This window comes from Mus musculus, chromosome 17 (assembly GCF_000001635.26).
Source record: "Mus musculus strain C57BL/6J chromosome 17, GRCm38.p6 C57BL/6J".
NCBI lineage: Eukaryota > Metazoa > Chordata > Mammalia > Rodentia > Muridae > Mus > Mus musculus.
In genome coordinates this window covers 79,979,330-79,988,372 of record NC_000083.6, presented here as the reverse complement: position 1 = coordinate 79,988,372, position 9,043 = coordinate 79,979,330, and the positions used below count along the sequence as shown (strand labels likewise).

Genomic DNA, 9,043 nt, shown 5'->3' with positions numbered 1-9,043 from the left:
CAGTGTTGCCACCTGAAGGAGGGCGCTGGTCAGGGGACTAATTCTCTTTCATTTTCCCTTGAGTCATTCTCTCCTGTAGTTTACCTTGGATTCCAGGAATAGGAGATCTGGCCAATAAATACATTTGTGACAAGGGACTTCAACTACCTCCCCAAGCAAGATGATCCCTCCAAAGAGGGTAATCATCTGTGATGGAGAGTCTGCACCCTGGAGCAGAAGCAGGTCCTCTCGTGGGAACCTGAACATTTCTCTGCAGCGAGGACAGCAACAGCTTCGTTAAACCATCTTGCAGAATCAGAACTAAGATGCGACCAACCAGCTGCCCCTGACAAGGGCGGCTTAATTGTACCCGTTTCTCACACTCCTTTGTTCCATTCTTTCTCCTTTTCAACCTAAAGATGAGCTTGGGCCGGGGCAGGGGCCATTGCATTCTTTATTTGTTCTTTTTACCACTGTGCATTCATTAAGTCTCCTTTTTCTGATTTCCACCATTGCTCGTCTCTGGAGTTGGTGTATCTTGTTGACTGAGCTCACCCATTCTAGGAGCCCGGGCTTTGGCCTCTAGAAAGGGCAGACAAGGTGGCCTTACTTTAATGGTATAGATGTGTCTCTAGGGTTTGCCTCCAACATTAGGGACTGGAAGTCAAACCACTCCGCCAACTAGAACTCTTTGGTGACAAGACAGCAGAGAGTAAACTTGGTTGGTCACAAGGTTTCTCAGGGTTCCAGCCATCCATCCTCCAGTTCACCCCAGCCCCCTAAACTGTTCCTGGTGGGCAGTGTGAAGGTGGGCTGGGTCTGGTGGGGGATAGTTGTCAGAGAGAGAAGGAAAGGCGAGCCCGGCTGAAACCATGGAAATGAAGATGGGAGAAGGCGACTCAGCAGGACCCCGTGACCTTTGCGTGCAGGGAGATGGGCGTCGGAGTGAACAGAGGGAAGGAAAAGCTAAAACAAATGGTGTTTGGCACCTCCCTTGCTTTTCTTTCTCCCCACCCCCCCCCAGCCCCCCAAAGACAGGGTTTCTCTGTGTAGCCCTGACTGTCATGGAACTAGCTCTGTAGACCAGGCTGGCCCAGAACTCATAGAGATCCATTTGCCTCTGCCTTCTGAGTGCTGGGATTAAAGATGTGTGCTACCACTGCTCCACTTAGTAGGCCCCTTTAAATACCTGGTCTTGATCTCACATTTGACAACTCTAACAACAACTTTAGTAAAGATTCTGAAGTGCTGATTTGAGTTCGAGAGCCCATACTCCTGCCTGAGGTATCTAATCACTCATGGTAAAGTTTGGCTCCCTTGGAAACCACACTCAGGACTGCCCCCTCTGACCATCCCAGGAATGAATATTGGTGTTAGGTTAAGGGCTCCAGCCTCAGACTGGTGACTTGTGAGCTGAAAGTGATGACAAACACCTTTGATTCCAGCATTTGGGAGGCAGAGTCAGGCAGATCTCTGTAAGTTCCAGGCCAGCCTGGTCTACAGAGTGAGTCCCAAGACAGCCAGGGCCTCACAGAGAAACCTTGCAGAGATGTGTGTGTGTGTGTGTGTGTGTGTGTGTGTGTGTGTGTGTGTGTGTGAGAGAGAGAGAGAGAGAGAGAGAGAGAGAGAGAGAGAGAGAGAGAGAGAATGGTCTTTTGTTTAATCTCAGAGCCCATTTTCTGAACTGTGAAAGTAGAACATAACTACTTCATAGTGTAGCAGCCTTGCAAGTTAGAGATGTTTCTGCACGTATGTAAACCATCATGTCTCTTCCCAGAAATGCTGGACCTGTTCCTCCTTGCCCTGCACACCACTCTGCTAATCACAGATAGACTTGAAAGCTTTAGCTTTGGGGGAATGACATGACCTCAATTAGAGCTGGATTTGAAGCACATAACAAATCTTGGCTCCATGTTCAACCATTGACTCCTATCTTCTTGCGACCTTTTTTTTAAAAAGAGATTTATTATTTTATGTATGTGAGTACACTGTCACTCTCTTCAGACACACCAAAGAGGGTATCAGATCCCACTGCAGATGGTTATGAGCCACCATGCAGTTGTTGGGAATTGAATCCAGTGTTTTTAATCCCTGAGCCATCATCTCTCTAGCCCCGAGAACATGTTCTTTTAAGTAAATGTAATGGTTGCAGAACTATGATGGATGTAGGCATTCTTTCTATCTTAACATGGTAAGCAAAATACAGGTGGGACACTAGAGGGACAGGTATGAGCAGGTGTGCAAGGGGGATAGGTATCCAAGCTAGAAAAGGGCTCAGGGGAAGCTATAATCCATAAAGCAAGGTCCCCAGCCTGGTTTCTCCAAACTGGCTGGTGAGCCATTTCCCCAGAGACCTACCTCTCTGGCCCACAGGAGCCCCGTTCTCTCAGAGTGAGAAGAGGTAAGAAAGCTAAGATTTAGCAGGGCAGTGGTGGTGCATAGATTTAATCACAGCACTCTGGAGACCGAGATAGGTGGATCTACATGAGTTCAAGATCAGCCTGGTCTACAGAGCAAGTTCTAGGACAATCAGTTCTTCAACCCCAGCTAATCAGAACCATAGGATCTTAATTCAAAAATAACGAATGTCCCTCATAGAGTCTTTAAACTCCTCTCTGAGATTTCGCAAGCCAAGCTTCCATTGTCTGCATTGCTGGAAACATGTCTCCCCCCCACTAATTAATTAATTAGTTAATTCATTATACATCCCAGTTTCTGTCCCTGCACAGTCCCTTCCCCCCATCTCCCCTCATCTTCCCCTCTTCGAAGGCGGAGGTTCCTTCTGGATATCCCCCAACCTGGCACATCAAATCTCCGCAGGGCTAGGTGTGTCCTCTCCCACTGAGGCCAGATAAGGAAGCCCAGTAAGGGGAACACATTTCCACAGACAGGCAACAGCTTTAGGGACAGCCCCTGATCCAGTTGCTGGGGGACCTGCGTGAAGATCGAGCTGTACATCTGCTACATTGTGCTGGGAGGTCTAGGTTCAGCCACTGTATGCTCTTAGGTTGGTCTTCCTGTGGAGTTACCAACCCCTTTGTGGTGTTGTGAATTGGTTCTAATGCTATTTGTGTTCATTTGGCTCCCCAAATTACACAGGAACCCAAGTGTCTGTGTGTAAAATCCGGAGGGTCCCTGCCCCCAGTTGGCTTTGATTGGTAAATAAATGTTGGGAGCTATTAAGACAACACAATTGTCCTGATCTCTGAATTGGGCCTCTTCCCCCAGAAGAAAAGGGGGTCAAAAGCGGGCCACTGACGCACCACTCCGAGAACAACCACAGATTATTCCAGCCCCAAGTCAGCGCTGGGTGTCCTGACCTCAAGATGTACCCTGATACCACCAAGTTCCTGCTTCCCTGTGTAGTTGCCAAAAGAAAAATTTCCGCTGCCCTATCCCTCCTGCTGAGAAGTACTTCCTTCTTTGCTTGTACATTTCCTGCTGCCCCATTCCTCATGCTGAGAAGTACTTCCCCTTTTGCTTGTGCATTTAAGCCTTGAGCCTTGCTCAATACAGTGAGACCTTGATGCTAATCAGACTGCTTCCGTGTGTGTCGTTCATTGCACTTGGTTCTCGTCTCTCCCTCCCCCCATTTGGTTTTTAGGAGAAGGTCCCCTCGAGACCCTTGAATAATTGGACCTGCAAGATGGGTCAAATAAATTTGTTGATGGCCAATGGCTGGGCAGGAAGACAGAGGCGGGACTTTAGGATTCCCAGGTAAGGGATTGAGGAAGAAGGGGAATCGCCATTGCCGGGAGAAGAAGGCTGTCCAGGCCTGAGATGCTTAGGACAGAGACACAGAGAGTGCCAACATGTAAGATTGGGGGATTGGGGTCCAGGAGGTCTGTAGATCTGGGTCTGGGGTAGCAAAGATGGAGTTTAGATTTTAATAACTAATAATTCAGGAATCTCCAAGGGGAGGCATTTAGCAACATGGGAGTGTGGGAATGGCCCAACCATTGAGCTGTTTAAGGCGTATTAAAATAGAAGGCTCTGTGTGTGTGTGTGTGTGTGTGTGTGTGTGTGTGTGTGTGTGTGTGTGTCTTTTGTTCTAGAATCCAGAGAATTGGGGTGGATTCCAAGGAGTACACTCTGCTGCCAAGGATTGGTCAATTCCCTCTACATCATGGCCTGCAATTATTTCCCCAATTCTTCCATAAGTACCCCCGACCCTCCATCTAGTATTTGGCTGTGGGTCTCTGCATCTGATCCAGCCAGCTGCTGGGTGGAGCCTTTCAGAGGACAGTCATGCTGGGCTCAGAGGACAGTTATGTCTGCAAGCACAGCAGAGTATCATGAGTAGTGTCAGGGATTGGTGTTTGCCCATGGGATGGGTCTCAAGTTGGGTCCATTATTGGTTGGACATCCTCTCAATCTCTGCTCCATCTTGTCCTTGCATTTCTTATAGACAGGACAAATTTTGGGTCAAAAGTATTGTGGATGGGTTGGTGTCCTTATCTCTCCACTGGGGGGCCTGCCTGGCTACAGGAGGTGGCTTCTTCAGGTTCTATATCCCTACTTCTTTGAGTCTCAGCTAAACTCACCCCCATAGACTCCTAGTATCCTCCCCCACCCCAGGTCTCTGGCGTGTCCTAGAGATGACCCCTACCCCCTGCCAACCACAGTTCTCTATTCACTCTCTTGGTCCTCTGATTCTTTCCCCTGAACCCCTTCCCAATTCCTTACTCCATCCCCTTTCCCACCCAGTTCCTGTCCTCCATTTACCTCCCATGACCATTTATTCCCCCCTCTAAACGAGATTCAAGCATCTTCTCTTGGCCCTTCCTTCTTGTTTAGCTTCTTCGGGACTGTGGATTGTAGCCTGGGTATCCTGTACTGTATGGCTAATATCCACTTATAAGTGAGTTCATGCCATGCATGTCCTTTTGGGTCTGGGTTACCTCACTTAGGATGAGTTCATGAAACCAAACAAGGAAAAAAAATCCCTACTTTGATTCCTTCCAAGCTGACTCTGTGGTATATAGATGCTAACTCTTGGTCACTCAACCACCTACTGGTGGCCTCACATGTTGGCTGGCTATGATGAGCAGTATTGCAGTGTGCAGGGGTCCACAGGCATCTCTGTCCTTCCTGTTTTCAGGTCTCTTGGGTTTATAATCAGAGTGAAATACCATCTGTTTTTTTAACTCTCTCCCACCCTGGCTGCTCACACCGAGGGAGAAAATGAATCCCATCTGATCCTAAACATAGGCAGAGGTGGGGAGGTTCTAGGGCAAGGTCGCTACAGCCGGACCACTCGGATTACCGAGGGAGTCCTGTACTTTTTCAAAGCTGTAGATACGGCTGTCTCTTCTCTCGCAAGCAGTCAAGCCCCGGAAGGTGAGGTGTCTTCAGCAGCTTGGTCTGGGAAGGGCAGAAAAAGGCAAACAGCCCTGTTGCTGGGCAGAGGGGTCTTGGGGAGCCAGGAGAAAAGAAAGAGCAGTGAACTTTTCTTGGGGTGGAGGGCAGGTGCTACATCTGATTCTTTAACTGTTACGAATGTCTTCATTTCCCTGTCCTGGGGAATTGGTTGGTACCTCACTTCCTCCAGGTGTTCTGCAGCTGGAGACAAAAATGCAAATAGCAAGTACTGGCAGATGCTACATCCTGAAAGGGGCCCCGCTTGTGAGGTGCTGTGGGCATTCGGGGTCAGAAGGAAAGCTACCCTGTCTGGGGAGGAGGGGCGGCTTTGTGGTGAGAGGGTTATGTGACTGGGCCATAAAAGCTAAATCTCCACAAGAAGGTTTGTTCCAGGAGATGATGGGGGCGGGGAAGAGGCTGGGCTTGGGGTGGGCAGGCACTGTCAGCCGCTTGTCCTTTTCTGTTAAACTCGAGGAAGCCTCAAGTCTGGTGATTTCTGTCCTTTATGCCTCTGGTGAAGGGACTCCCGGGAAGCAGGCAGAGATGGGTGTCCTAGAGGGAACGAGCAGGGGAAGAACTGCAGCCCCACACAGGCCAGGGCCGTCCAGCGGCAACTTTGTAACGGGGTGGGTGGTACTTCCCCCACATCCCTGTGGGCACAAGGGAGCCTGGCCTCTCTCCGTGCCCTGCTCAGTGCTTGGCTACAGGGTGACCTGGAAGAAGCCATCATCACAATAATCCTATCAGATGTAGCAGCCTGTCAGAGACCATCCCTTTCTCCCTCCAGCATCTAGGGCAGCTAGCTTTCTATTCCTCCAGAGGCTGCACAGTCTAGCATGTTCTGAGCACAGCTAAGCAGGGACCCCTTCCGGGCTGAGGAGGATCAGACTCCTTTAGCTTCTTGTCTCCTTCGAGCAGGTGTGGCTTCAAGAAAAACCAGCTGGAATTGTTGCGTTAGGCTATGCGACATCGGTCTACATTAGAGAAAAAGACTCTGTTTTTATTAGTTTATTTCATTGCTTAAAAAGAATAGGGTTGGGCCTGGAGAGATGACTCAGCAGTTAAAAGCACTGGCTGCTCTTCAATCACCAGCACCCACATGATAGCTCTCAACTGTTTGTAACTCCAGTTCCAGGGGCCTGACACCCTCTTTACTGGTCTCTGTGGGCACCAGGCAATAGAGTACCGTGTAACGTATATAAAACTAGAGATTCACTCTTTAGGACACACTCTTTAGGACAAATAATGTTTATTTTATCCTTCAAATAAAAATGTAAATATACATTAAAAGAAATCTGAAAATTTGATTCACTTGGATGTTCCTTCTTAAAGGGACCACAAAGGAAACGTTAGGACCCTGGTAACACTGCAGAGCAGGCTGAACACATTGCAGCAACCCAGAGGCAGCTCTGAGCCTTCTATCAATGGAGATGTTAGAGCCACAACCCTCTCCACAGGCTCTGGACTTTGTGGCAACATTGTAACTAGGTAACATTTACGCAGCTGGGAGTGCTGATCAACCAGCCAGCGCCAACTTCCTGTGCCCCCAGAGAAATGATCAAAGTAAGTCTTTGAAAATATTCTTGTATTTATTTTTCTTGCAGATGCCAGTTTCCGTGGACTTAGAAAGAAAAGGCGTTAGTCTGTGAACCTAAAAATCCCAGGTGGCTTCAGGAATGGCCGGATGCAGGGGCCTTAGCACATCACCAGATCCCAACTTTGTCTCTTGTTAGGCTCATCTTGGCTGCCCCCATTCTCATACTTACTCTTCTTCAGGAGATGTAGTGGGTCCAGATTTTTCAGGTTCCTGGTCAAGTGGAGAGAGAGAAAAAAAATTAAATTGTTTTTTTTTAATAGAAGCTTGAGCATAGATCCCCCAGGGATCTGTCTGGTCAGCTTGAACTATCCTGAGTCAGTGACTGTGGCCAGGAGAGTGAGATATGTTGGTCTCTTCCCTTCCCTGATCACTTGTATGGACTTGCCCAAGACGAAACGAGAGGCCATGGCCGGAAGAGAGTACAGGTGCTGTTGGGTTTCTCTGGTGGAATTGGTGGGTAGAGGCTTAGTGTCTTTCACCTCTTTTCAGGGATGCTTCATGACTTACAAGGAATTGAGAGCAATGAGGTCTGAATAAGAATGCCCCTCCCCCCTTGAATGTTTATTACCAGGGTGTAGAACTGTTAGGACTAGAAGGATTAGGAGGTGTGGCCTTGTTGGAGGAAGTGTGTGTGTGTGTGTGTGTGTGTCTGTGTGTATGTATAGGAACACTTCATGGCACTGAAATCAAGAGTTCATAAAACTTGTAGCTACAGACCCAAGGGCACAGGCTGACGCTCAGAGAATGGCAGAAAGGCAGAGGTGGGGCTCTGAGGCTCTCAGGACACTAACTTAGCAAGCATTGCACCTGGAACTTGCCCTTGAATTCTCTATTGTCAGAGCGACTGTGGGTGGGTGGGTGGCTCGCTGCCTGAGTCCTGCTGTTGTATTGGCTGCGAGGATGGGGATGGAGGAAATACAGGCGGGGCATGGATTCCAATTTTGCTAACGTCATTTGCAGAATCCAGCAACTTTAATGTCGTCAGGGATCAGCAGGTGTTGGGGAAAGATTCAGACGTGCCTTCTGCCGTGTTGAGGACATCAAGTTTGGCTGCTAAAACCTTCACATTTCCCACCTCAGGAAACTCTGTGGCTCTTAAACATGAAGTTTCAAGAGCCCTTGTGTCCATTTTCCCATATAATCTTGATCCGCGATCTTTAAGGCGAACAGAGCAGATGCCTTTCATCCTGTACTTTTGATGAGAAAACTGGGACGTAGGCTTAAATTACTTGGCAAATCTCACAGCTAATTAAAGCGCTTCGGTTGTGTGACCCCGCTCCAGTTTAATTTCTTCTGTGCTACATTGCTGACTCTAAATGCTGGCAAACTGATCTGTTAAAAAAAAAAAAAACCAGAACCCAGAACCACGGGTTCACCCTGTGCATGCTGAGAAGAGCAATGGGGGTAAGATGTCTGTCCCTTCGTCCCTCACAGGAAGCCTTCACTGGCGTCCATCCTCAGGTCCACACACCGTGTCCGTCACCTTTTGTGTTTTGTACATGAGGGGCCTTTGTGTGAAACTGCCCTTTGACCCTTTGGTTGGCAGAGGAGGAACTCTGAAGCAAAATCAAGTGAGGGGGCTTTTAGTTAAGCCTGGCGATGTTCCCTGCGCAGCCATGTAGGGCGCGTCTCACACGGAAGGAAGACGGGAGCTTGCGTGGGACACAGCCTCACAGAGGAAGAGTCTGCTGGGTCTGGAGACCCCGACACGCTTCCAGGCTCCACCCCGGGCCCCTGCTGTAATTCCAGTCTACTCTTCCTATCCCGCCAGCAATATTTGCCCTGGCTTTCTCTGCTGCTTTCCCGATTTGCTTCCTTTTGCCCTTGCCTAGATTCCACTACATCACCAGGAAAAGGCAGTTAACAGGGACGGAGAAGCAATGGGTAGAAAGAGACGCCATGTGGCTGCAATAGCCAAGTGAAAAGGAAGGAGCTTCACCAACCGTTCCCATTGCTGTGGAAGCGAGGCTTGTGTGACCCAGTCCCTTCACATGTAGTGCCTTAGGGCCTGCACCACTGGCTGAGGCGAGCTATATATCTATCCTCCATGGAGGAAATGGATAGGGTGACAAGATAGTAGGGTTCACCAGACTAAACCCCAGGATG

At 48.9% G+C, this 9,043-nt stretch overlaps 1 long non-coding RNA gene across 1 annotated transcript in view; it reads left to right on the top strand.

The window, feature by feature from the left end:
• Positions 1-6,671: 6,671 nt before the first annotated feature.
• The window catches only part of Gm41625, an 84,577-nt gene continuing 82,205 nt past the window's right edge, over positions 6,672-9,043 (top strand). The window contains exon 1 of the long non-coding RNA XR_876985.3: positions 6,672-6,903. This is a non-coding gene — a long non-coding RNA (predicted gene, 41625). The remainder of the gene's footprint in view (positions 6,904-9,043) is intronic.